General features: G+C 42.3%; 28 non-coding genes across 28 annotated transcripts; all 28 read left to right on the forward strand.

Annotated features, from left to right (window-relative positions):
- The first annotated feature begins 767 nt into the window (after positions 1-767).
- On the forward strand, positions 768-839 carry trnap-cgg. Its single transcript has one exon. It is a non-coding gene; the product is annotated as a tRNA-Pro (tRNA).
- Positions 840-1642: 803 nt separating this feature from the next.
- Positions 1643-1714, forward strand: trnap-cgg. Its single transcript has one exon. It is a non-coding gene; the product is annotated as a tRNA-Pro (tRNA).
- An 803-nt stretch (positions 1715-2517) lies between these two features.
- trnap-cgg lies at positions 2518-2589 on the forward strand. Its single transcript has one exon. It is a non-coding gene; the product is annotated as a tRNA-Pro (tRNA).
- An 806-nt stretch (positions 2590-3395) lies between these two features.
- trnap-cgg lies at positions 3396-3467 on the forward strand. Its single transcript has one exon. It is a non-coding gene; the product is annotated as a tRNA-Pro (tRNA).
- An 804-nt stretch (positions 3468-4271) lies between these two features.
- On the forward strand, positions 4272-4343 carry trnap-cgg. Its single transcript has one exon. It is a non-coding gene; the product is annotated as a tRNA-Pro (tRNA).
- Positions 4344-5129: 786 nt separating this feature from the next.
- On the forward strand, positions 5130-5201 carry trnap-cgg. Its single transcript has one exon. It is a non-coding gene; the product is annotated as a tRNA-Pro (tRNA).
- Positions 5202-6871: 1670 nt separating this feature from the next.
- Positions 6872-6943, forward strand: trnap-cgg. Its single transcript has one exon. It is a non-coding gene; the product is annotated as a tRNA-Pro (tRNA).
- Positions 6944-7738: 795 nt separating this feature from the next.
- On the forward strand, positions 7739-7810 carry trnap-cgg. The gene has a single exon. It is a non-coding gene; the product is annotated as a tRNA-Pro (tRNA).
- An 803-nt stretch (positions 7811-8613) lies between these two features.
- trnap-ugg lies at positions 8614-8685 on the forward strand. The gene has a single exon. It is a non-coding gene; the product is annotated as a tRNA-Pro (tRNA).
- An 803-nt stretch (positions 8686-9488) lies between these two features.
- On the forward strand, positions 9489-9560 carry trnap-cgg. Its single transcript has one exon. It is a non-coding gene; the product is annotated as a tRNA-Pro (tRNA).
- An 803-nt stretch (positions 9561-10363) lies between these two features.
- On the forward strand, positions 10364-10435 carry trnap-cgg. Its single transcript has one exon. It is a non-coding gene; the product is annotated as a tRNA-Pro (tRNA).
- Positions 10436-11238: 803 nt separating this feature from the next.
- On the forward strand, positions 11239-11310 carry trnap-cgg. The gene has a single exon. It is a non-coding gene; the product is annotated as a tRNA-Pro (tRNA).
- An 803-nt stretch (positions 11311-12113) lies between these two features.
- Positions 12114-12185, forward strand: trnap-cgg. The gene has a single exon. It is a non-coding gene; the product is annotated as a tRNA-Pro (tRNA).
- An 842-nt stretch (positions 12186-13027) lies between these two features.
- Positions 13028-13099, forward strand: trnap-cgg. The gene has a single exon. It is a non-coding gene; the product is annotated as a tRNA-Pro (tRNA).
- Positions 13100-13902: 803 nt separating this feature from the next.
- trnap-cgg lies at positions 13903-13974 on the forward strand. Its single transcript has one exon. It is a non-coding gene; the product is annotated as a tRNA-Pro (tRNA).
- An 842-nt stretch (positions 13975-14816) lies between these two features.
- trnap-cgg lies at positions 14817-14888 on the forward strand. The gene has a single exon. It is a non-coding gene; the product is annotated as a tRNA-Pro (tRNA).
- Positions 14889-15691: 803 nt separating this feature from the next.
- On the forward strand, positions 15692-15763 carry trnap-cgg. Its single transcript has one exon. It is a non-coding gene; the product is annotated as a tRNA-Pro (tRNA).
- An 803-nt stretch (positions 15764-16566) lies between these two features.
- trnap-ugg lies at positions 16567-16638 on the forward strand. The gene has a single exon. It is a non-coding gene; the product is annotated as a tRNA-Pro (tRNA).
- An 843-nt stretch (positions 16639-17481) lies between these two features.
- On the forward strand, positions 17482-17553 carry trnap-cgg. Its single transcript has one exon. It is a non-coding gene; the product is annotated as a tRNA-Pro (tRNA).
- Positions 17554-18396: 843 nt separating this feature from the next.
- trnap-cgg lies at positions 18397-18468 on the forward strand. The gene has a single exon. It is a non-coding gene; the product is annotated as a tRNA-Pro (tRNA).
- An 803-nt stretch (positions 18469-19271) lies between these two features.
- On the forward strand, positions 19272-19343 carry trnap-cgg. The gene has a single exon. It is a non-coding gene; the product is annotated as a tRNA-Pro (tRNA).
- Positions 19344-20186: 843 nt separating this feature from the next.
- Positions 20187-20258, forward strand: trnap-cgg. Its single transcript has one exon. It is a non-coding gene; the product is annotated as a tRNA-Pro (tRNA).
- An 839-nt stretch (positions 20259-21097) lies between these two features.
- Positions 21098-21169, forward strand: trnap-cgg. The gene has a single exon. It is a non-coding gene; the product is annotated as a tRNA-Pro (tRNA).
- Positions 21170-21972: 803 nt separating this feature from the next.
- On the forward strand, positions 21973-22044 carry trnap-cgg. The gene has a single exon. It is a non-coding gene; the product is annotated as a tRNA-Pro (tRNA).
- An 804-nt stretch (positions 22045-22848) lies between these two features.
- Positions 22849-22920, forward strand: trnap-cgg. The gene has a single exon. It is a non-coding gene; the product is annotated as a tRNA-Pro (tRNA).
- Positions 22921-23762: 842 nt separating this feature from the next.
- On the forward strand, positions 23763-23834 carry trnap-cgg. Its single transcript has one exon. It is a non-coding gene; the product is annotated as a tRNA-Pro (tRNA).
- Positions 23835-24639: 805 nt separating this feature from the next.
- On the forward strand, positions 24640-24711 carry trnap-cgg. The gene has a single exon. It is a non-coding gene; the product is annotated as a tRNA-Pro (tRNA).
- Positions 24712-25555: 844 nt separating this feature from the next.
- trnap-cgg lies at positions 25556-25628 on the forward strand. Its single transcript has one exon. It is a non-coding gene; the product is annotated as a tRNA-Pro (tRNA).
- The last annotated feature ends 30 nt before the right edge of the window (positions 25629-25658 follow it).

A 25658-nucleotide genomic window follows, 5' to 3' on the forward strand; every position in this document is an offset into this window, starting at 1 on the left:
CTTGGGCAACAGTTTGGAGTGCAGACCAAGGTGGATGAGTGATAAAGGCAATGGATTGCTAATCCATTGTGCTCTGCACTCGTGGGTTCAGCATCGCACAGCATTTATTCATTTCTTCCTTGGTTAAAAAATCTGTCATTTTAACCGGTACATAGATTACCTTCAGACGAGTGTCGTGACCCTTGTGGGGGTCGTAGAGCAAAACTGAGATGGTCAAACAATTTTGTAGGTCAACCCGTTCGGAAGCTACAGCCATTTGTATGAGAAGACTGATTTTCGGGATGTGTCATGTTTTGACAAACATTGTTCTCGCTCTGCCGCATTTCACCAAAGATGCAGAGGTGTGACATCAGCGGTTATGAAGGTTTGAGAAGCATCCAGTGCAAAAAAAGTGACATTTCTAGTTTAAAACAGACAGATTCCAATGGGGATTTTTTATTTTATTAATGTACCGGTGCGTCAATCGGATCAAATGAAATGAAATCCAATTGATTTTGATGTCTACTTTTTAATTTTTTTAATCTACATTAGCTCTTTCTTCATTTGTTTCTTGCTGTTACAGCTAATGAAGATTGAATCTGAAAGATTCAGCAGATGAATTACAGAGTATTTGAACTAAAACCTGGTCAACTGCTTGGAAGACAGCTATGCTCACAAGTATACCACCAACACTCACGTTATTCACTGTGGCCTGGCACCATCGACCTGTCAATCCAAATCCTCACCGTCATTACTGGCGACTGCAATAAAAATGCCTTTGATAAAACGGCTCGTTGGTCTAGGGGTATGATTCTTGCTTCGGGTGCGAGAGGTCCTGGGTTCAAATCCTGGACGAGCCCATGTGTAGAGCCTATAACAATCTGAAAGAGGCGGTTCTTGGGCAACAGTTTGGAGTGCAGACCAAGGTGGATGAGTGATAAAGGCAATGGATTGCTAATCCATTGTGCTCTGCACTCGTGGGTTCAGCATCGCACAGCATTTATTCATTTCTTCCTTGGTTAAAAAATCTGTCATTTTAACCGGTACATAGATTACCTTCAGACGAGTGTCGTGACCCTTGTGGGGGTCGTAGAGCAAAACTGAGATGGTCAAACAATTTTGTAGGTCAAACCGTTCGGAAGCTACAGCCATTTGTATGAGAAGACTGATTTTCGGGATGTGTCATGTTTTGACAAACATTGTTCTCGCTCTGCCGCATTTCACCAAAGATGCAGAGGTGTGACATCAGCGGTTATGAAGGTTTGAGAAGCATCCAGTGCAAAAAAAGTGACATTTCTAGTTTAAAACAGACAGATTCCAATGGGGATTTTTTATTTTATTAATGTACCGGTGCGTCAATCGGATCAAATGAAATGAAATCCAATTGATTTTGATGTCTACTTTTTAATTTTTTTAATCTACATTAGCTCTTTCTTCATTTGTTTCTTGCTGTTACAGCTAATGAAGATTGAATCTGAAAGATTCAGCAGATGAATTACAGAGTATTTGAACTAAAACCTGGTCAACTGCTTGGAAGACAGCTATGCTCACAAGTATACCACCAACACTCACGTTATTCACTGTGGCCTGGCACCATCGACCTGTCAATCCAAATCCTCACCGTCATTGCTGGCGACTGCAATAAAAATGCCTTTGATAAAATGGCTCGTTGGTCTAGGGGTATGATTCTCGCTTCGGGTGCGAGAGGTCCCGGGTTCAAATCCCGGACGAGCCCATGTGTAGAGCCTTTAACAATCTGAAATAGGCGGTTCTTGGGCAACAGTTTGGAGTGCAGACCAAGGTGGATGAGTGATAAAGGCAATGGATTGCTAATCCATTGTGCTCTGCACTCGTGGGTTCAGCATCGCACAGCATTTATTCATTTCTTCCTTGGTTAAAAAATCTGTCATTTTAACCGGTACATAGATTACCTTCAGACGAGTGTCGTGACCCTTGTGGGGGTCGTAGAGCAAAACTGAGATGGTCAAACAATTTTGTAGGTCAAACCGTTCGGAAGCTACAGCCATTTGTATGAGAAGACTGATTTTCGGGATGTGTCATGTTTTGACAAACATTGTTCTCGCTCTGCCGCATTTCACCAAAGATGCAGAGGTGTGACATCAGCGGTTATGAAGGTTTGAGAAGCATCCAGTGCAAAAAAAGTGACATTTCTAGTTTAAAACAGACAGATTCCAATGGGGATTTTTTATTTTATTCATGTACCGGTGCGTCAATCGGATCAAATGAAATGAGATCCAATTGATTTTGATGTCTACTTTTTAATTTTTTTAATCTACATTAGCTCTTTCTTCATTTGTTTCTTGCTGTTACAGCTAATGAAGATTGAATCTGAAAGACTCAGCAGATGAATTACAGAGTATTTGAACTAAAACCTGGTCAACTGCTTGGAAGACAGCTATGCTCACAAGTATACCACCAACACTCACGTTATTCACTGTGGCCTGGCACCATCGACCTGTCAATCCAAATCCTCACCGTCATTGCTGGCGACTGCAATAAAAATGCCTTTGATAAAATGGCTCGTTGGTCTAGGGGTATGATTCTCGCTTCGGGTGCAAGAGGTCCAGGGTTCAAATCCCGGACGAGCCCATGTGTAGAGCCTTTAACAATCTGAAAGAGGCGGTTCTTGGGCAACAGTTTGGAGTGCAGACCAAGGTGGATGAGTGATAAAGGCAATGGATTGCTAATCCATTGTGCTCTGCACTCGTGGGTTCAGCATCGCACAGCATTTATTAATTTCTTCCTTGGTTAAAAAATCTGTCATTTTAACCGGTTCATAGATTACCTTCAGACGAGTGTCGTGACCCTTGTGGGGGTCATAGAGCAAAACTGAGAACGACATTGTGTTTGTGAGAGTCTCCCCTTTCCATGGAATGGTCAAACAATTTTGTAGGTCAAACCGTTCGGAAGCTACAGCCATTTGTATGAGAAGACTGATTTTCGGGATGTGTCATGTTTTGACAAACATTGTTCTCGCTCTGCCGCATTTCACCAAAGATGCAGAGGTGTGACATCAGCGGTTATGAAGGTTTGAGAAGCATCCAGTGCAAGAAAAGTAACATTTCTAGTTTAAAACAGACAGATTCCAATGGGGATTTTTTATTTTATTCATGTACCGGTGCGTCAATCGGATCAAATGAAATGAGATCCAATTGATTTTGATGTCTACTTTTTAATTTTTTTAATCTACATTAGCTCTTTCTTCATTTGTTTCTTGCTGTTACAGCTAATGAAGATTGAATCTGAAAGACTCAGCAGATGAATTACAGAGTATTTGAACTAAAACCTGGTCAACTGCTTGGAAGACAGCTATGCTCACAAGTATACCACCAACACTCACGTTATTCACTGTGGCCTGTCACCATCGACTGCAATAAAAATGCCTTTGATAAAACGGCTCGTTGGTCTAGGGGTATGATTCTCGCTTCGGGTGCGAGAGGTCCCGGGTTCAAATCCCGGACGAGCCCATGTGTAGAGCCTTTACCAATCTGAAAGAGGCGGTTCTTGGGCAACAGTTTGGAGTGCAGACCAAGGTGGATGAGTGATAAAGGCAATGGATTGCTAATCCATTGTGCTCTGCACTCGTGGGTTCAAGCATCGCACAGCATTTATTCATTTCTTCCTTGGTTAAAAAATCTGTCATTTTAACCGGTACATAGATTACCTTCAGACGAGTGTCGTGACCCTTGTGGGGGTCGTAGAGCAAAACTGAGATGGTCAAACAATTTTGTAGGTCAAACCGTTCGGAAGCTACAGCCATTTGTATGAGAAGACTGATTTTCGGGATGTGTCATGTTTTGACAAACATTGTTCTCGCTCTGCCACATTTCACCAAAGATGCAGAGGTGTGACATCAGCGGTTATGAAGGTTTGAGAAGCATCCAGTGCAAAAAAAGTGACATTTCTAGTTTAAAACAGACAGATTCCAATGGGGATTTTTTATTTTATTCATGTACCGGTGCGTCAATCGGATCAAATGAAATGAGATCCAATTAATTTTGATGTCTACTTTTGAATTGTTTTAATCTACATTAGCTCTTTCTTCATTTGTTTCTTGCTGTTACAGCTAATGAAGATTGAATCTGAAAGACTCAGCAGATGAATTACAGAGTATTTGAACTAAAACCTGGTCAACTGCTTGGAAGACAGCTATGCCCACAAGTATACCACCAACACTCACGTTATTCACTGTGGCCTGGCACCATCGACCTGTCAATCCAAATCCTCACCGTCATTACTGGCGACTGCAATAAAAATGCCTTTGATAAAACGGCTCGTTGGTCTAGGGGTATGATTCTCGCTTCGGGTGCGAGAGGTCCTGGGTTCAAATCCCGGACGAGCCCATGTGTAGAGCCTTTAACAATCTGAAAGAGGTGGTTCTTGGGCAACAGTTTGGAGTGCAGACCAAGGTGGATGAGTGATAAAGGCAATGGATTGCTAATCCATTGTGCTCTGCACTCGTGGGTTCAGCATCGCACAGCATTTATTCGTTTCTTCCTTGGTTAAAAAATCTGTCATTTTAACCGGTACATAGATTACCTTCAGACGAGTGTCGTGACCCTTGTGGGGGTCGTAGAGCAAAACTGAGATGGTCAAACCGTTCGGAAGCTACAGCCATTTGTATGAGAAGACTGATTTTCGGGATGTGTCATGTTTTGACAAACATTGTTCTCGCTCTGCCGCATTTCACCAAAGATGCAGAGGTGTGACATCAGCGGTTATGAAGGTTTGAGAAGCATCCAGTGCAAAAAAAGTGACATTTCTAGTTTAAAACAGACAGATTCCGATGGGGATTTTTTATTTTATTCATGTACCGGTGCGTCAATCGGATCAAATGAAATGAGATCCAATTAATTTTGATGTCTACTTTTGAATTTTTTTAATCTACATTAGCTCTTTCTTCATTTGTTTCTTGCTGTTACAGCTAATGAAGATTGAATCTGAAAGACTCAGCAGATGAATTACAGAGTATTTGAACTAAAACCTGGTCAACTGCTTGGAAGACAGCTATGCCCACAAGTATACCACCAACACTCACGTTATTCACTGTGGCCTGGCACCATCGACCTGTCAATCCAAATCCTCACCGTCATTACTGGCGACTGCAATAAAAATGCCTTTGATAAAACGGCTCGTTGGTCTAGGGGTATGATTCTCGCTTCGGGTGTGAGAGGTCCTGGGTTCAAATCCCGGACGAGCCCATGTGTAGAGCCTTTAACAATCTGAAAGAGGTGGTTCTTGGGGAACAGTTTGGAGTGCAGACCAAGGTGGATGAGTGATAAAGGCAATGGATTGCTAATCCATTGTGCTCTGCACTCGTGGGTTCAGCATCGCACAGCATTTATTCATTTCTTCCTTGGTTAAAAAATCTATCATTTTAACCGGTACATAGATTACCTTCAGACGAGTGTCGTGACCCTTGTGGGGGTCGTAGAGGAAAACTGAGATGGTCAAACAATTTTGTAGGTCAAACCGTTCGGAAGCTACAGCCATTTGTATGAGAAGACTGATTTTCGGGATGTGTCATGTTTTGACAAACATTGTTCTCGCTCTGCCGCATTTCACCAAAGATGCAGAGGTGTGACATCAGCGGTTATGAAGGTTTGAGAAGCATCCAGTGCAAAAAAAGTGACATTTCTAGTTTAAAACAGACCGATTCCGATGGGGATTTTTTATTTTATTCATGTACCGGTGCGTCAATCGGATCAAATGAAATGAAATCCAATTGATTTTGATGTCTACTTTTTAATTTTTTTAATCTACATTAGCTCTTTCTTCATTTGTTTCTTGCTGTTACAGCTAATGAAGATTGAATCTGAAAGACTCAGCAGATGAATTACAGAGTATTTGAACTAAAACCTGGTCAACTGCTTGGAAGACAGCTATGCTCACAAGTATACCACCAACACTCACGTTATTCACTGTGGCCTGGCACCATTGACCTGTCAATCCAAATCCTCACCGTCATTACTGGTGACTGCAATAAAAATGCCTTTGATAAAACGGCTCGTTGGTCTAGGGGTATGATTCTCGCTTCGGGTGCGAGAGGTCCCGGGTTCAAATCGTGGACGAGCCCATGTGTAGAGCCTTTAACAATCTGAAATAGGCGTTTCTTGGGCAACAGTTTGGAGTGCAGACCAAGGTGGATGAATGATAAAGGCAATGGATTGCTAATCCATTGTGCTCTGCACTCGTGGGTTCAGCATCGCACAGCATTTATTCCTTGGTTAAAAAATCTGTCATTTTAACCGGCACATAGATTACCTTCAGACGAGTGTCGTGACCCTTGTGGGGGTCGTAGAGCAAAACTGAGATGGTCAAACAATTTTGTAGGTCAAACCGTTCGGAAGCTACAGCCATTTGTATGAGAAGACTGATTTTCGGGATGTGTCATGTTTTGACAAACATTGTTCTCGCTCTGCCGCATTTCACCAAAGATGCAGAGGTGTGACATCAGCGGTTATGAAGGTTTGAGAAGCATCCAGTGCAAAAAAAGTGACATTTCTAGTTTAAAACAGACAGATTCCAATGGGGATTTTTTATTTTATTCATGTACCGGTGCGTCAATCGGATCAAATGAAATGAGATCCAATTGATTTTGATGTCTACTTTTGAATTTGTTTAATCTACATTAGCTCTTTCTTCATTTGTTTCTTGCTGTTACAGCTAATGAAGATTGAATCTGAAAGACTCAGCAGATGAATTACAGAGTATTTGAACTAAAACCTGGTCAACTGCTTGGAAGACAGCTATGCTCACAAGTATACCACCAACACTCACGTTATTCACTGTGGCCTGGCACCATCGACCTGTCAATCCAAATCCTCACCGTCATTACTGGCGACTGCAATAAAAATGCCTTTGATAAAACGGCTCGTTGGTCTAGGGGTATGATTCTCGCTTCGGGTGCGAGAGGTCCCGGGTTCAAATCCCGGACGAGCCCATGTGTAGAGCCTTTAACAATCTGAAAGAGGCGGTTCTTGGGCAACAGTTTGGAGTGCAGACCAAGGTGGATGAGTGATAAAGGCAATGGATTGCTAATCCATTGTGCTCTGCACTCGTGGGTTCAGCATCGCACAGCATTTCTTCCTTGGTTAAAAAATCTATCATTTTAACCGGTACATAGATTACCTTCAGACGAGTGTCGTGACCCTTGTGGGGGTCGTAGAGCAAAACTGAGATGGTCAAACAATTTTTTAGGTCAAACCGTTCGGAAGCTACAGCCATTTGTATGAGAAGACTGATTTTCGGGATGTGTCATGTTTTGACAAACATTGTTCTCGCTCTGCCGCATTTCACCAAAGATGCAGAGGTGTGACATCAGCGGTTATGAAGGTTTGAGAAGCATCCAGTGCAAAAAAAGTGACATTTCTAGTTTAAAACAGACAGATTCCAATGGGGATTTTTTATTTTATTCATGTACCGGTGCGTCAATCGGATCAAATGAAATGAAATCCAATTGATTTTGATGTCTACTTTTAAATTTTTTTAATCTACATTAGCTCTTTCTTCATTTGTTTCTTGCTGTTACAGCTAATGAAGATTGAATCTGAAAGATTCAGCAGATGAATTACAGAGTATTTGAACTAAAACCTGGTCAACTGCTTGGAAGACAGCTATGCTCACAAGTATACCACCAACACTCACGTTATTCACTGTGGCCTGGCACCATCGACCTGTCAATCCAAATCCTCACCGTCATTGCTGGCGACTGCAATAAAAATGCCTTTGATAAAATGGCTCGTTGGTCTAGGGGTATGATTCTTGCTTCGGGTGCGAGAGGTCCCGGGTTCAAATCCTGGACGAGCCCATGTGTAGAGCCTTTAACAATCTGAAAGAGGCGGTTCTTGGGCAACAGTTTGGAGTGCAGACCAAGGTGGATGAGTGATAAAGGCAATGGATTGCTAATCCATTGTTCTCTGCACTCGTGGGTTCAGCATCGCACAGCATTTATTCATTTCTTCCTTGGTTAAAAAATCTGTCATTTTAACCGGTACATAGATTACCTTCAGACAAGTGTCGTGACCCTTGTGGGGGTCGTAGAGCAAAACTGAGATGGTCAAACAATTTTGTAGGTCAAACCGTTCGGAAGCTACAGCCATTTGTATGAGAAGACTGATTTTCGGGATGTGTCATGTTTTGACAAACATTGTTCTCGCTCTGCCGCATTTCACCAAAGATGCAGAGGTGTGACATCAGCGGTTATGAAGGTTTGAGAAGCATCCAGTGCAAAAAAAGTGACATTTCTAGTTTAAAACAGACAGATTCCAATGGGGATTTTTTATTTTATTCATGTACCGGTGCGTCAATCGGATCAAATGAAATGAGATCCAATTGATTTTGATGTCTACTTTTGAATTTGTTTAATCTACATTAGCTCTTTCTTCATTTGTTTCTTGCTGTTACAGCTAATGAAGATTGAATCTGAAAGACTCAGCAGATGAATTACAGAGTATTTGAACTAAAACCTGGTCAACTGCTTGGAAGACAGCTATGCTCACAAGTATACCACCAACACTCACGTTATTCACTGTGGCCTGGCACCATCGACCTGTCAATCCAAATCCTCACCGTCATTACTGGCGACTGCAATAAAAATGCCTTTGATAAAACGGCTCGTTGGTCTAGGGGTATGATTCTCGCTTTGGGTGCGAGAGGTCCCGGGTTCAAATCCCGGACGAGCCCATGTGTAGAGCCTTTAACAATCTGAAAGAGGCGGTTCTTGGGCAACAGTTTGGAGTGCAGACCAAGGTGGATGAGTGATAAAGGCAATGGATTGCTAATCCATTGTGCTCTGCACTCGTGGGTTCAGCATCGCACAGCATTTATTCATTTCTTCCTTGGTTAAAAAATCTATCATTTTAACCGGTACATAGATTACCTTCAGACGAGTGTCGTGACCCTTGTGGGGGTCGTAGAGCAAAACTGAGATGGTCAAACAATTTTGTAGGTCAAACCGTTCGGAAGCTACAGCCATTTGTATGAGAAGACTGATTTTCGGGATGTGTCATGTTTTGACAAACATTGTTCTCGCTCTGCCGCATTTCACCAAAGATGCAGGGGTGTGACATCAGCGGTTATGAAGGTTTGAGAAGCATCCAGTGCAAAAAAAGTGACATTTCTAGTTTAAAACAGACAGATTCCAATGGGGATTTTTTATTTTATTCATGTACCGGTGCGTCAATCGGATCAAATGAAATGAAATCCAATTGATTTTGATGTCTACTTTTTAATTTTTTTAATCTACATTAGCTCTTTCTTCATTTGTTTCTTGCTGTTACAGCTAATGAAGATTGAATCTGAAAGATTCAGCAGATGAATTACAGAGTATTTGAACTAAAACCTGGTCAACTGCTTGGAAGACAGCTATGCTCACAAGTATACCACCAACACTCACGTTATTCACTGTGGCCTGGCACCATCGACCTGTCAATCCAAATCCTCACCGTCATTACTGGCGACTGCAATAAAAATGCCTTTGATAAAATGGCTCGTTGGTCTAGGGGTATGATTCTCGCTTCGGGTGCGAGAGGTCCTGGGTTCAAATCCCGGACGAGCCCATGTGTAGAGCCTTTAACAATCTGAAAGAGGCGGTTCTTGGGCAACAGTTTGGAGTGCAGACCAAGGTGGATGAGTGATAAAGGCAATGGATTGCTAATCCATTGTTCTCTGCACTCGTGGGTTCAGCATCGCACAGCATTTATTCATTTCTTCCTTGGTTAAAAAATCTGTCATTTTAACCGGTAGATAGATTACCTTCAGACGAGTGTCGTGACCCTTGTGGGGGTCGTAGAGCAAAACTGAGATGGTCAAACAATTTTGTAGGTCAAACCGTTCAGAAGCTACAGCCATTTGTATGAGAAGACTGATTTTCGGGATGTGTCATGTTTTGACAAACATTGTTCTCGCTCTGCCGCATTTCACCAAAGATGCAGAGGTGTGACATCAGCGGTTATGAAGGTTTGAGAAGCATCCAGTGCAAAAAAAGTGACATTTCTAGTTTAAAACAGACAGATTCCAATGGGGATTTTTTATTTTATTCATGTACCGGTGCGTCAATCGGATCAAATGAAATGAGATCCAATTGATTTTGATGTCTACTTTTTAATTTTTTTAATCTACATTAGCTCTTTCTTCATTTGTTTCTTGCTGTTACAGCTAATGAAGAATGAATCTGAAAGATTCAGCAGATGAATTACAGAGTATTTGAACTAAAACCTGGTCAACTGCTTGGAAGACAGCTATGCTCACAAGTATACCACCAACACTCACGTTATTCACTGTGGCCTGGCACCATCGACCTGTCAATCCAAATCCTCACCGTCATTACTGGCGACTGCAATAAAAATGCCTTTGATAAAATGGCTCGTTGGTCTAGGGGTATGATTCTCGCTTCGGGTGCGAGAGGTCCCGGGTTCAAATCCCGGACGAGCCCATGTATAGAGCCTTTAACAATCTGAAAGAGGCGGTTCTTGGGCAACAGTTTGGAGTGCAGACCAAGGTGGATGAGTGATAAAGGCAATGGATTGCTAATCCATTGTGCTCTGCACTCGTGGGTTCAGCATCGCACAGCATTTATTCATTTCTTCCTTGGTTAAAAAATCTGTCATTTTAACCGGTAGATAGATTACCTTCAGACGAGTGTCGTGACCCTTGTGGGGGTCGTAGAGCAAAACTGAGATGGTCAAACAATTTTGTAGGTCAAACCGTTCGGAAGCTACAGCCATTTGTATGAGAAGACTGATTTTCGGGATGTGTCATGTTTTGACAAACATTGTTCTCGCTCTGCCGCATTTCACCAAAGATGCAGAGGTGTGACATCAGCGGTTATGAAGGTTTGAGAAGCATCCAGTGCAAAAAAAGTGACATTTCCAGTTTAAAACAGACAGATTCCAATGGGGATTTTTTATTTTATTCATGTACCGGTGCGTCAATCGGATCAAATGAAATGAGATCCAATTGATTTTGATGTCTACTTTTTATTTTTTTTAATCTACATTAGCTCTTTCTTCATTTGTTTCTTGCTGTTACAGCTAATGAAGATTGAATCTGAAAGATTCAGCAGATGAATTACAGAGTATTTGAACTAAAACCTGGTCAACTGCTTGGAAGACAGCTATGCTCACAAGTATACCACCAACACTCACGTTATTCACTGTGGCCTGGCACCATCGACCTGTCAATCCAAATCCTCACCGTCATTACTGGCGACTGCAATAAAAATGCCTTTGATAAAATGGCTCGTTGGTCTAGGGTTATGATTCTCGCTTCGGGTGCGAGAGGTCCCGGGTTCAAATCCCGGACGAGCCCATGTATAGAGCCTTTAACAATCTGAAAGAGGCGGTTCTTGGGCAACAGTTTGGAGTGCAGACCAAGGTGGATGAGTGATAAAGGCAATGGATTGCTAATCCATTGTGCTCTGCACTCGTGGGTTCAGCATCGCACAGCATTTATTCATTTCTTCCTTGGTTAAAAAATCTGTCATTTTAACCGGTAGATAGATTACCTTCAGACGAGTGTCGTGACCCTTGTGGGGGTCGTAGAGCAAAACTGAGATGGTCAAACAATTTTGTAGGTCAAACCGTTCGGAAGCTACAGCCATTTGTATGAGAAGACTGATTTTCGGGATGTGTCATGTTTTGACAAACATTGTTCTCGCTCTGCCGCATTTCACCAAAGATGCAGAGGTGTGACATCAGCGGTTATGAAGGTTTGAGAAGCATCCAGTGCAAAAAAAGTGACATTTCTAGTTTAAAACAGACAGATTCCAATGGGGATTTTTTATTTTATTCATGTACCGGTGCGTCAATCGGATCAAATGAAATGAGATCCAATTGATTTTGATGTCTACTTTTTAATTTTTTTAATCTACATTAGCTCTTTCTTCATTTGTTTCTTGCTGTTACAGCTAATGAAGATTGAATCTGAAAGACTCAGCAGATGAATTACAGAGTATTTGAACTAAAACCTGGTCAACTGCTTGGAAGACAGCTATGCTCACAAGTATACCACCAACACTCACGTTATTCACTGTGGCCTGGCACCATCGACCTGTCAATCCAAATCCTCACCGTCATTACTGGCGACTGCAATAAAAATGCCTTTGAAAGAACGGCTCGTTGGTCTAGGGGTATGATTCTCGCTTCGGGTGCGAGAGGTCCCGGGTTCAAATCCCGGACGAGCCCATTTGTAGAGCCTTTAACAATCTGAAATAGGCGGTTCTTGGGCAACAGTTTGGAGTGCAGACCAAGGTGGATGAGTGATAAAGGCAATGGATTGCTAATCCATTGTGCTCTGCACTCGTGGGTTCAGCATCGCACAGCATTTATTCATTTCTTCCTTGGTTAAAAAATCTATCATTTTAACCGGTACATAGATTACCTTCAGACGAGTGTCGTGACCCTTGTGGGGGTCGTAGAGCAAAACTGAGAACGACATTGTGTTTGTGAGAGTCTCCCCTTTCCATGGAATGGTCAAACAATTTTGTAGGTCAAACCGTTCGGAAGCTACAGCCATTTGTATGAGAAGACTGATTTTCGGGATGTGTCATGTTTTGACAAACATTGTTCTCGCTCTGCCGCATTTCACCAAAGATGCAGAGGTGTGACATCAGCGGTTATGAAGGTTTGAGAAGCATCCAGTGCAAAAAAAGTGACATTTCCAGTTTAAAACAGACAGATTCCAATGGGGATTTTTTATTTTATTCATGTACCGGTGCGTCAATCGGATCAAATGAAATGAGATCCAATTGATTTTGATGTCTACTTTTTAATTTTTTTAATCTACATTAGCTCTTTCTTCATTTGTTTCTTGCTGTTACAGCTAATGAAGATTGAATCTGAAAGATTCAGCAGATGAATTACAGAGTATTTGAACTAAAACCTGGTCAACTGCTTGGAAGACAGCTATGCTCACAAGTATACCACCAACACTCACGTTATTCACTGTGGCCTGGCACCATCGACCTGTCAATCCAAATCCTCACCGTCATTACTGGCGACTGCAATAAAAATGCCTTTGATAAAATGGCTCGTTGGTCTAGGGGTATGATTCTCGCTTCGGGTGCGAGAGGTCCCGGGTTCAAATCCCGGACGAGCCCATGTATAGAGCCTTTAACAATCTGAAAGAGGCGGTTCTTGGGCAACAGTTTGGAGTGCAGACCAAGGTGGATGAGTGATAAAGGCAATGGATTGCTAATCCATTGTGCTCTGCACTCGTGGGTTCAGCATCGCACAGCATTTATTCATTTCTTCCTTGGTTAAAAAATCTGTCATTTTAACCGGTAGATAGATTACCTTCAGACGAGTGTCGTGACCCTTGTGGGGGTCGTAGAGCAAAACTGAGATGGTCAAACAATTTTGTAGGTCAAACCGTTCGGAAGCTACAGCCATTTGTATGAGAAGACTGATTTTCGGGATGTGTCATGTTTTGACAAACATTGTTCTCGCTCTGCCGCATTTCACCAAAGATGCAGAGGTGTGACATCAGCGGTTATGAAGGTTTGAGAAGCATCCAGTGCAAAAAAAGTGACATTTCCAGTTTAAAACAGACAGATTCCAATGGGGATTTTTTATTTTATTCATGTACCGGTGCGTCAATCGGATCAAATGAAATGAGATCCAATTGATTTTGATGTCTACTTTTTAATTTTTTTAATCTACATTAGCTCTTTCTTCATTTGTTTCTTGCTGTTACAGCTAATGAAGATTGAATCTGAAAGATTCAGCAGATGAATTACAGAGTATTTGAACTAAAACCTGGTCAACTGCTTGGAAGACAGCTATGCTCACAAGTATACCACCAACACTCACGTTATTCACTGTGGCCTGGCACCATCGACCTGTCAATCCAAATCCTCACCGTCATTACTGGCGACTGCAATAAAAATGCCTTTGAAAGAACGGCTCGTTGGTCTAGGGGTATGATTCTCGCTTCGGGTGCGAGAGGTCCCGGGTTCAAATCCCGGACGAGCCCATTTGTAGAGCCTTTAACAATCTGAAATAGGCGGTTCTTGGGCAACAGTTTGGAGTGCAGACCAAGGTGGATGAGTGATAAAGGCAATGGATTGCTAATCCATTGTGCTCTGCACTCGTGGGTTCAGCATCGCACAGCATTTATTCATTTCTTCCTTGGTTAAAAAATCTATCATTTTAACCGGTACATAGATTACCTTCAGACGAGTGTCGTGACCCTTGTGGGGGTCGTAGAGCAAAACTGAGAACGACATTGTGTTTGTGAGAGTCTCCCCTTTCCATGGAATGGTCAAACAATTTTGTAGGTCAAACCGTTCGGAAGCTACAGCCATTTGTATGAGAAGACTGATTTTCGGGATGTGTCATGTTTTGACAAACATTGTTCTCGCTCTGCCGCATTTCACCAAAGATGCAGAGGTGTGACATCAGCGGTTATGAAGGTTTGAGAAGCATCCAGTGCAAAAAAAGTGACATTTCCAGTTTAAAACAGACAGATTCCAATGGGGATTTTTTATTTTATTCATGTACCGGTGCGTCAATCGGATCAAATGAAATGAGATCCAATTGATTTTGATGTCTACTTTTTAATTTTTTTAATCTACATTAGCTCTTTCTTCATTTGTTTCTTGCTGTTACAGCTAATGAAGATTGAATCTGAAAGATTCAGCAGATGAATTACAGAGTATTTGAACTAAAACCTGGTCAACTGCTTGGAAGACAGCTATGCTCACAAGTATACCACCAACACTCACGTTATTCACTGTGGCCTGGCACCATCGACCTGTCAATCCAAATCCTCACCGTCATTACTGGCGACTGCAATAAAAATGCCTTTGATAAAATGGCTCGTTGGTCTAGGGGTATGATTCTCGCTTCGGGTGCGAGAGGTCCCGGGTTCAAATCCCGGACGAGCCCATGTATAGAGCCTTTAACAATCTGAAAGAGGCGGTTCTTGGGCAACAGTTTGGAGTGCAGACCAAGGTGGATGAGTGATAAAGGCAATGGATTGCTAATCCATTGTGCTCTGCACTCGTGGGTTCAGCATCGCACAGCATTTATTCATTTCTTCCTTGGTTAAAAAATCTGTCATTTTAACCGGTAGATAGATTACCTTCAGACGAGTGTCGTGACCCTTGTGGGGGTCTTAGAGCAAAACTGAGATGGTCAAACAATTTTGTAGGTCAAACCGTTCGGAAGCTACAGCCATTTGTATGACCAGACTGATTTTCGGGATGTGTCATGTTTTGACAAACATTGTTCTCGCTCTGCCGCATTTCACCAAAGATGCAGAGGTGTGACATCAGCGGTTATGAAGGTTTGAGAAGCATCCAGTGCAAAAAAAGTGACATTTCCAGTTTAAAACAGACAGATTCCAATGGGGATTTTTTATTTTATTCATGTACCGGTGCGTCAATCGGATCAAATGAAATGAGATCCAATTGATTTTGATGTCTACTTTTGAATTTTTTTAATCTACATTAGCTCTTTCTTCATTTGTTTCTTGCTGTTACAGCTAATGAAGATTGAATCTGAAAGACTCAGCAGATGAATTACAGAGTATTTGAACTAAAACCTGGTCAACTGCTTGGAAGACAGCTATGCTCACAAGTATACCACCAACACTCACGTTATTCACTGTGGCCTGGCACCATCGACCTGTCAATCCAAATCCTCACCGTCATTACTGGCGACTGCAATAAAAATGACTTTGATAAAACGGCTCGTTGGTCTAGGGGTATGATTCTCGCTTCGGGTGCGAGAGGTCCTGGGTTCAAATCCCGGACGAGCCCATGTGTAGAGCCTTTAACAACCTGAAAGAGGCGGTTCTTGGGCAACAGTTTGGAGTGCAGACCAAGGTGGATGAGTGATAAAGGCAATGGATTGCTAATCCATTGTGCTCTGCACTCGTGGGTTCAGCATCGCACAGCATTTCTTCATTTCTTCCTTGGTTAAAAAATCTGTCATTTTAACCGGTACGTAGATTACCTTCAGACGAGTGTCGTGACCCTTGTGGGGGTCGTAGAGCAAAACTGAGATGGTCAAACAATTTTGTAGGTCAACCCGTTCGGAAGCTACAGCCATTTGTATGAGAAGACTGATTTTCGGGATGTGTCATGTTTTGACAAACATTGTTCTCGCTCTGCCGCATTTCACCAAAGATGCAGAGGTGTGACATCAGCGGTTATGAAGGTTTGAGAAGCATCCTGTGGAAAAAAAGTGACATTTCTAGTTTAAAACAGACAGATTCCAATGGGGATTTTTTATTTTATTCATGTACCGGTGCGTCAATCGGATCAAATGAAATGAGATCCAATTGATTTTGATGTCTACTTTTGAATTTGTTTAATCTACATTAGCTCTTTCTTCATTTGTTTCTTGCTGTTACAGCTAATGAAGATTGAATCTGAAAGACTCAGCAGATGAATTACAGAGTATTTGAACTAAAACCTGGTCAACTGCTTGGAAGACAGCTATGCTCACAAGTATACCACCAACACTCACGTTATTCACTGTGGCCTGGCACCATCGACCTGTCAATCCAAATCCTCACCGTCATTACTGGCGACTGCAATAAAAATGCCTTTGATAAAACGGCTCGTTGGTCTAGGGGTATGATTCTCGCTTTGGGTGTGAGAGGTCCCGGGTTCAAATCCCGGACGAGCCCATGTGTAGAGCCTTTAACAAATCTGAAAGAGGCGGTTCTTGGTCAACAGTTTGGAGTGCAGACCAAGGTGGATGAGTGATAAAGGCAATGGATTGCTAATCCATTGTGCTCTGCACTCGTGGGTTCAGCATCGCACAGCATTTATTCATTTCTTCCTTGGTTAAAAAATCTATCATTTTAACCGGTACATAGATTACCTTCAGACGAGTGTCGTGACCCTTGTGGGGGTCGTAGAGCAAAACTGAGAACGACATTGTGTTTGTGAGAGTCTCCCCTTTCCATGGAATGGTCAAACAATTTTGTAGGTCAAACCGTTCGGAAGCTACAGCCATTTGTATGAGAAGACTGATTTTCGGGATGTGTCATGTTTTGACAAACATTGTTCTCGCACTGCCGCATTTCACCAAAGATGCAGAGGTGTGACATCAGCGGTTATGAAGGTTTGAGAAGCATCCAGTGCAAAAAAAGTGACATTTCTAGTTTAAAACAGACAGATTCCAATGGGGATTTTTTATTTTATTCATGTACCGGTGCGTCAATCGGATCAAATGAAATGAGATCCAATTGATTTTGATGTCTACTTTTGAATTTGTTTAATCTACATTAGCTCTTTCTTCATTTGTTTCTTGCTGTTACAGCTAATGAAGATTGAATCTGAAAGACTCAGCAGATGAATTACAGAGTATTTGAACTAAAACCTGGTCAACTGCTTGGAAGACAGCTATGCTCACAAGTATACCACCAACACTCACGTTATTCACTGTGGCCTGGCACCATCGACCTGTCAATCCAAATCCTCACCGTCATTACTGGCGACTGCAATAAAAATGCCTTTGATAAAACGGCTCGTTGGTCTAGGGGTATGATTCTCGCTTCGGGTGTGAGAGGTCCCGGGTTCAAATCCCGGACGAGCCCATGTGTAGAGCCTTTAACAAATCTGAAAGAGGCGGTTCTTGGTCAACAGTTTGGAGTGCAGACCAAGGTGGATGAGTGATAAAGGCAATGGATTGCTAATCCATTGTGCTCTGCACTCGTGGGTTCAGCATCGCACAGCATTTATTCATTTCTTCCTTGGTTAAAAAATCTATCATTTTAACCGGTACATAGATTACCTTCAGACGAGTGTCGTGACCCTTGTGGGGGTCGTAGAGCAAAACTGAGAACGACATTGTGTTTTTGAGAGTCTCCCCTTTCCATGGAATGGTCAAACAATTTTGTAGGTCAAACCGTTCGGAAGCTACAGCCATTTGTATGACCAGACTGATTTTCGGGATGTGTCATGTTTTGACAAACATTGTTCTCGCTCTGCCGCATTTCACCAAAGATGCAGAGGTGTGACATCAGCGGTTATGAAGGTTTGAGAAGCATCCAGTGCAAAAAAAGTGACATTTCCAGTTTAAAACAGACAGATTCCAATGGGGATTTTTTATTTTATTCATGTACCGGTGCGTCAATCGGATCAAATGAAATGAGATCCAATTGATTTTGATGTCTACTTTTGAATTTTTTTAATCTACATTAGCTCTTTCTTCATTTGTTTCTTGCTGTTACAGCTAATGAAGATTGAATCTGAAAGACTCAGCAGATGAATTACAGAGTATTTGAACTAAAACCTGGTCAACTGCTTGGAAGACAGCTATGCTCACAAGTATACCACCAACACTCACGTTATTCACTGTGGCCTGGCACCATCGACCTGTCAATCCAAATCCTCACCGTCATTACTGGCGACTGCAATAAAAATGACTTTGATAAAACGGCTCGTTGGTCTAGGGGTATGATTCTCGCTTCGGGTGCGAGAGGTCCTGGGTTCAAATCCCGGATGAGCCCATGTGTAGAGCCTTTAACAACCTGAAAGAGGCGGTTCTTGGGCAACAGTTTGGAGTGCAGACCAAGGTGGATGAGTGATAAAGGCAATGGATTGCTAATCCATTGTGCTCTGCACTCGTGGGTTCAGCATCGCACAGCATTTCTTCATTTCTTCCTTGGTTAAAAAATCTGTCATTTTAACCGGTACGTAGATTACCTTCAGACGAGTGTCGTGACCCTTGTGGGGGTCGTAGAGCAAAACTGAGATGGTCAAACAATTTTGTAGGTCAACCCGTTCGGAAGCTACAGCCATTTGTATGAGAAGACTGATTTTCGGGATGTGTCATGTTTTGACAAACATTGTTCTCGCTCTGCCGCATTTCACCAAAGATGCAGAGGTGTGACATCAGCGGTTATGAAGGTTTGAGAAGCATCCAGTGCAAAAAAAGTGACATTTCTAGTTTAAAACAGACAGATTCCAATGGGGATTTTTTATTTTATTCATGTACCGGTGCGTCAATCGGATCAAATGAAATGAGATCCAATTGATTTTGATGTCTACTTTTGAATTTGTTTAATCTACATTAGCTCTTTCTTCATTTGTTTCTTGCTGTTACAGCTAATGAAGATTGAATCTGAAAGACTCAGCAGATGAATTACAGAGTATTTGAACTAAAACCTGGTCAACTGCTTGGAAGACAGCTATGCTCACAAGTATACCACCAACACTCACGTTATTCACTGTGGCCTGGCACCATCGACCTGTCAATCCAAATCCTCACCGTCATTACTGGCGACTGCAATAAAAATGCCTTTGATAAAACGGCTTGTTGGTCTAGGGGTATGATTCTCGCTTCGGGTGTGAGAGGTCCCGGGTTCAAATCCCGGACGAGCCCATGTGTAGAGCCTTTAACAAATCTGAAAGAGGCGGTTCTTGGTCAACAGTTTGGAGTGCAGACCAAGGTGGATGAGTGATAAAGGCAATGGATTGCTAATCCATTGTGCTCTGCAATCGTGGGTTCAGCATCGCACAGCATTTATTCATTTCTTCCTTGGTTAAAAAATCTATCATTTTAACCGGTACATAGATTACCTTCAGACGAGTGTCGTGACCCTTGTGGGGGTCGTAGAGCAAAACTGAGAACGACATTGTGTTTGTGAGAGTCTCCCCTTTCCATGGAATGGTCAAACAATTTTGTAGGTCAAACCGTTCGGAAGCTACAGCCATTTGTATGACCAGACTGATTTTCGGGATGTGTCATGTTTTGACAAACATTGTTCTCGCTCTGCCGCATTTCACCAAAGATGCAGAGGTGTGACATCAGCGGTTATGAAGGTTTGAGAAGCATCCAGTGCAAAAAAAGTGACATTTCCAGTTTAAAACAGACAGATTCCAATGGGGATTTTTTATTTTATTCATGTACCGGTGCGTCAATCGGATCAAATGAAATGAGATCCAATTGATTTTGATGTCTACTTTTTAATTTTTTTAATCTACATTAGCTCTTTCTTCATTTGTTTCTTGCTGTTACAGCTAATGAAGATTGAATCTGAAAGACTCAGCAGATGAATTACAGAGTATTTGAACTAAAACCTGGTCAACTGCTTGGAAGACAGCTATGCTCACAAGTATACCACCAACACTCACGTTATTCACTGTGGCCTGGCACCATCGACCTGTCAATCCAAATCCTCACCGTCATTACTGGCGACTGCAATAAAAATGCCTTTGAAAGAACGGCTCGTTGGTCTAGGGGTATGATTCTTGCTTCGGGTGCGAGAGGTCCCGGGTTCAAATCACGGACGAGCCCATGGGTAGAGCCTTTAACAATCTGAAAGAGGCGGTTGTTGGGCAACAGTTTGGAGTGCAGACCAAGGTGGATGAGTGATAAAAGCAATGGATTGCTAATCCATTGTGCTCTGCACTCGTGGGTTCAGCATCGCACAGCATTTATTCATTTCTTCCTTGGTTAAAAAATCTATCATTTTAACCGGTACATAGATTACCTTCAGACGAGTGTCGTGACCCTTGTGGGGGTCGTAGAGCAAAACTGAGAACGACATTGTGTTTGTGAGAGTCTCCCCTTTCCATGGAATGGTCAAACAATTTTGTAGGTCAAACCGTTCGGAAGCTACAGCCAGTATGACCAGACTGATTTTCGGGATGTGTCATGTTTTGACAAACATTGTTCTCGCTCTGCCGCATTTCACCAAAGATGCAGAGGTGTGACATCAGCGGTTATGAAGGTTTGAGAAGCATCCAGTGCAAAAAAAGTGACATTTCCAGTTTAAAACAGACAGATTCCAATGGGGATTTTTTATTTTATTCATGTACCGGTGCGTCAATCGGATCAAATGAAATGAGATCCAATTGATTTTGATGTCTACTTTTGAATTTTTTTAATCTACATTAGCTCTTTCTTCATTTGTTTCTTGCTGTTACAGCTAATGAAGATTGAATCTGAAAGACTCAGCAGATGAATTACAGAGTATTTGAACTAAAACCTGGTCAACTGCTTGGAAGACAGCTATGCTCACAAGTATACCACCAACACTCACGTTATTCACTGTGGCCTGGCACCATCGACCTGTCAATCCAAATCCTCACCGTCATTACTGGCGACTGCAATAAAAATGACTTTGATAAAACGGCTCGTTGGTCTAGGGGTATGATTCTCGCTTCGGGTGCGAGAGGTCCTGGGTTCAAATCCCGGACGAGCCCATGTGTAGAGCCTTTAACAACCTGAAAGAGGCGGTTCTTGGGCAACAGTTTGGAGTGCAGACCAAGGTGGATGAGTGATAAAGGCAATGGATTGCTAATCCATTGTGCTCTGCACTCGTGGGTTCAGCATCGCACAGCATTTATTCATTTCTTCCTTGGTTAAAAAATCTGTCATTTTAACCGGTACGTAGATTACCTTCAGACGAGTGTCGTGACCCTTGTGGGGGTCGTAGAGCAAAACTGAGATGGTCAAACAATTTTGTAGGTCAACCCGTTCGGAAGCTACAGCCATTTGTATGAGAAGACTGATTTTCGGGATGTGTCATGTTTTGACAAACATTGTTCTCGCTCTGCCGCATTTCACCAAAGATGCAGAGGTGTGACATCAGCGGTTATGAAGGTTTGAGAAGCATCCAGTGCAAAAAAAGTGACATTTCCAGTTTAAAACAGACAGATTCCAATGGGGATTTTTTATTTTATTCATGTACCGGTGCGTCAATCGGATCAAATGAAATGAGATCCAATTGATTTTGATGTCTACTTTTTAATTTTTTTAATCTACATTAGCTCTTTCTTCATTTGTTTCTTGCTGTTACAGCTAATGAAGATTGAATCTGAAAGACTCAGCAGATGAATTACAGAGTATTTGAACTAAAACCTGGTCAACTGCTTGGAAGACAGCTATGCTCACAAGTATACCACCAACACTCACGTTATTCACTGTGGCCTGGCACCATCGACCTGTCAATCCAAATCCTCACCGTCATTACTGGCGACTGCAATAAAAATGCCTTTGAAAGAACGGCTCGTTGGTCTAGGGGTATGATTCTTGCTTCGGGTGCGAGAGGTCCCGGGTTCAAATCCCGGACGAGCCCATGTGTAGAGCCTTTAACAACCTGAAAGAGGCGGTTCTTGGGCAACAGTTTGGAGTGCAGACCAAGGTGGATGAGTGATAAAGGCAATGGATTGCTAATCCATTGTGCTCTGCACTCGTGGGTTCAGCATCGCACAGCATTTCTTCATTTCTTCCTTGGTTAAAAAATCTGTCATTTTAACCGGTACGTAGATTACCTTCAGACGAGTGTCGTGACCCTTGTGGGGGTCGTAGAGCAAAACTGAGATGGTCAAACAATTTTGTAGGTCAACCCGTTCGGAAGCTACAGCCATTTGTATGAGAAGACTGATTTTCGGGATGTGTCATGTTTTGACAAACATTGTTCTCGCTCTGCCGCATTTCACCAAAGATGCAGAGGTGTGACATCAGCGGTTATGAAGGTTTGAGAAGCATCCAGTGCAAAAAAAGTGACATTTCCAGTTTAAAACAGACAGATTCCAATGGGGATTTTTTATTTTATTCATGTACCGGTGCGTCAATCGGATCAAATGAAATGAGATCCAATTGATTTTGATGTCTACTTTTTAATTTTTTTAATCTACATTAGCTCTTTCTTCATTTGTTTCTTGCTGTTACAGCTAATGAAGATTGAATCTGAAAGACTCAGCAGATGAATTACAGAGTATTTGAACTAAAACCTGGTCAACTGCTTGGAAGACAGCTATGCTCACAAGTATACCACCAACACTCACGTTATTCACTGTGGCCTGGCACCATCGACCTGTCAATCCAAATCCTCACCGTCATTACTGGCGACTGCAATAAAAATGCCTTTGATAAGAACGGCTCGTTGGTCTAGGGGTATGATTCTTGCTTCGGGTGCGAGAGGTCCCGGGTTCAAATCACGGACGAGCCCATGTGTAGAGCCTTTAACAATCTGAAAGAGGCGGTTGTTGGGCAACAGTTTGGAGTGCAGACCAAGGTGGATGAGTGATAAAGGCAATGGATTGCTAATCCATTGTGCTCTGCACTCGTGGGTTCAGCATCGCACAGCATTTATTCATTTCTTCCTTGGTTAAAAAATCTATCATTTTAACCGGTACATAGATTACCTTCAGACGAGTGTCGTGACCCTTGTGGGGGTCGTAGAGCAAAACTGAGAACGACATTGTGTTTGTGAGAGTCTCCCCTTTCCATGGAATGGTCAAACAATTTTGTAGGTCAAACCGTTCGGAAGCTACAGCCATTTGTATGACCAGACTGATTTTCGGGATGTGTCATGTTTTGACAAACATTGTTCTCGCTCTGCCGCATTTCACCAAAGATGCAGAGGTGTGACATCAGCGGTTATGAAGGTTTGAGAAGCATCCAGTGCAAAAAAAGTGACATTTCCAGTTTAAAACAGACAGATTCCAATGGGGATTTTTTATTTTATTCATGTACCGGTGCGTCAATCGGATCAAATGAAATGAGATCCAATTGATTTTGATGTCTACTTTTGAATTTTTTTAATCTACATTAGCTCTTTCTTCATTTGTTTCTTGCTGTTACAGCTAATGAAGATTGAATCTGAAAGACTCAGCAGATGAATTACAGAGTATTTGAACTAAAACCTGGTCAACTGCTTGGAAGACAGCTATGCTCACAAGTATACCACCAACACTCACGTTATTCACTGTGGCCTGGCACCATCGACCTGTCAATCCAAATCCTCACCGTCATTACTGGCGACTGCAATAAAAATGACTTTGATAAAACGGCTCGTTGGTCTAGGGGTATGATTCTCGCTTCGGGTGCGAGAGGTCCTGGGTTCAAATCCCGGACGAGCCCATGTGTAGAGCCTTTAACAACCTGAAAGAGGCGGTTCTTGGGCAACAGTTTGGAGTGCAGACCAAGGTGGATGAGTGATAAAGGCAATGGATTGCTAATCCATTGTGCTCTGCACTCGTGGGTTCAGCATCGCACAGCATTTCTTCATTTCTTCCTTGGTTAAAAAATCTGTCATTTTAACCGGTACGTAGATTACCTTCAGACGAGTGTCGTGACCCTTGTGGGGGTCGTAGAGCAAAACTGAGATGGTCAAACAATTTTGTAGGTCAACCCGTTCGGAAGCTACAGCCATTTGTATGAGAAGACTGATTTTCGGGATGTGTCATGTTTTGACAAACATTGTTATCGCTCTGCCGCATTTCACCAAAGATGCAGAGGTGTGACATCAGCGGTTATGAAGGTTTGAGAAGCATCCAGTGCAAAAAAAGTGACATTTCCTAGTTTAAAACAGACAGATTCCAATGGGGATTTTTTATTTTATTCATGTACCGGTGCGTCAATCGGATCAAATGAAATGAGATCCAATTGATTTTGATGTCTACTTTTTAATTTTTTTAATCTACATTAGCTCTTTCTTCATTTGTTTCTTGCTGTTACAGCTAATGAAGATTGAATCTGAAAGACTCAGCAGATGAATTACAGAGTATTTGAACTAAAACCTGGTCAACTGCTTGGAAGACAGCTATGCTCACAAGTATACCACCAACACTCACGTTATTCACTGTGGCCTGGCACCATCGACCTGTCAATCCAAATCCTCACCGTCATTACTGGCGACTGCAATAAAAATGCCTTTGATAAGAACGGCTCGTTGGTCTAGGGGTATGATTCTCGCTTCGGGTGCGAGAGGTCCCGGGTTCAAATCACGGACGAGCCCATATGGTAGAGCCTTTAACAATCTGAAAGAGGCGGTTCTTGGGCAACAGTTTGGAGTGCAGACCAAGGTGGATGAGTGATAAAGGCAATGGATTGCTAATCCATTGTGCTCTGCACTCGTGGGTTCAGCATCGCACAGCATTTATTCATTTCTTCCTTGGTTAAAAAATCTATCATTTTAACCGGTACATAGATTACCTTCAGACGAGTGTCGTGACCCTTGTGGGGGTCGTAGAGCAAAACTGAGAACGACATTGTGTTTGTGAGAGTCTCCCCTTTCCATGGAATGGTCAAACAATTTTGTAGGTCAAAACCGTTCGGAAGCTACAGCCATTTGTATGACCAGACTGATTTTCGGGATGTGTCATGTTTTGACAAACATTGTTCTCGCTCTGCCGCATTTCACCAAAGATGCAGAGGTGTGACATCAGCGGTTATGAAGGTTTGAGAAGCATCCAGTGCAAAAAAAGTGACATTTCCAGTTTAAAACAGACAGATTCCAATGGGGATTTTTTATTTTATTCATGTACCGGTGCGTCAATCGGATCAAATGAAATGAGATCCAATTGATTTTGATGTCTACTTTTGAATTTTTTTAATCTACATTAGCTCTTTCTTCATTTGTTTCTTGCTGTTACAGCTAATGAAGATTGAATCTGAAAGACTCAGCAGATGAATTACAGAGTATTTGAACTAAAACCTGGTCAACTGCTTGGAAGACAGCTATGCTCACAAGTATACCACCAACACTCACGTTATTCACTGTGGCCTGGCACCATCGACCTGTCAATCCAAATCCTCACCGTCATTACTGGCGACTGCAATAAAAATGACTTTGATAAAACGGCTCGTTGGTCTAGGGGTATGATTCTCGCTTCGGGTGCGAGAGGTCCCTGGGTTCAAATCCCGGACGAGCCCATGTGTAGAGCCTTTAACAATCCTGAAATA

Source organism: Oncorhynchus mykiss, chromosome 15 (assembly GCF_013265735.2).
Source record: "Oncorhynchus mykiss isolate Arlee chromosome 15, USDA_OmykA_1.1, whole genome shotgun sequence".
Taxonomy (NCBI): Eukaryota; Metazoa; Chordata; class Actinopteri; order Salmoniformes; family Salmonidae; genus Oncorhynchus; species Oncorhynchus mykiss.